A 1,047-nucleotide genomic window follows, 5' to 3' on the forward strand; every position below is an offset into this window, starting at 1 on the left:
CGACGGAGGGTGATGCCGTCCCGTCTGCAACCGTGGCGGAGCGAGATGCCGTCCGCAACCGATGCCGCCCGCAACCGATGCCGCCCCCGCCAACAGCGCCTCGCCGCCCCCGCCCCACCGCGCCCCCGCCCCCGCCCCACCGCGCCCCCGCCCCACCACCGCGTGTAGGAGAGACTCAAGACCTTGGTCGTGTTTACTGTGGGAGGAGCGACGGCGGTGATAATTACCGGTGGAGCTATATGCACGTGTAAGATACGACACCGCGCATCATTCCGTCCGCAACCGATCAAGCCCCCGCCCCGCCGCGCATTACACACCGCGCGTCTTACTCTGCCGGCCCGCCTATCGCCATCCGACACGCAACAGCCGGCACCGCACCCGACTCCTCCACTGCCGCGTCCACCGCCGAGTCCACCGCCGAGTCCACCACATAACCCCGCCATCCGCCGCCCTCCAACCCCTCCCTTCGTCATTCCGTTCCGCATCCCGTTCCGCATCCCTTCCGCTTCCCCCCTCCCCCTCCCCTGTTCGGTAGAATTTGATTTAGGATTCTTTTGCGTCATGTCATCGCATTCAATTGAGGGAAAATCTTAGTATGAGGTCAATTAGCCCTTTTTAACTAAGGGAAAATCGTGCTTATTTTTGAAATAGGACAAGAAGTGAGCCTGAGTGCTGTTTAATTGCCCCGACAAAAATGTTAGAATTCCAGCTTGTTTCAAAACAATGGAACAAATAAGACGGGGCTCCATCAAGCTCTGACTAAAAGCATAGCTTATTTTCCATCACCTTCCGTCAGCACCCTTCCCAGACATTGTTCCCAACTTCCCCCTCACACGTCCAGCCCGCCCTTCTCCTCCTGCCTCAGCCGCTCCGCCCTCCACTCCACGCCGCCCAAAAACTTCTTCACCACAACTTCCCTCTCCCTCCACCTCTCCAACCTACCGAACATCTGCCACGCGAGCTTTGCCCGGCCTTTTTGCAACGACTGCCGCCGCCCTTTCCGCCGCGGGGGCCACTCCCCTCCATGCCCTCGCGCATCTCCTCGAC

Source organism: Chondrus crispus, genomic scaffold (genome assembly GCF_000350225.1).
Source record: "Chondrus crispus Stackhouse genomic scaffold, scaffold_123, whole genome shotgun sequence".
NCBI lineage: Eukaryota > Rhodophyta > Florideophyceae > Gigartinales > Gigartinaceae > Chondrus > Chondrus crispus.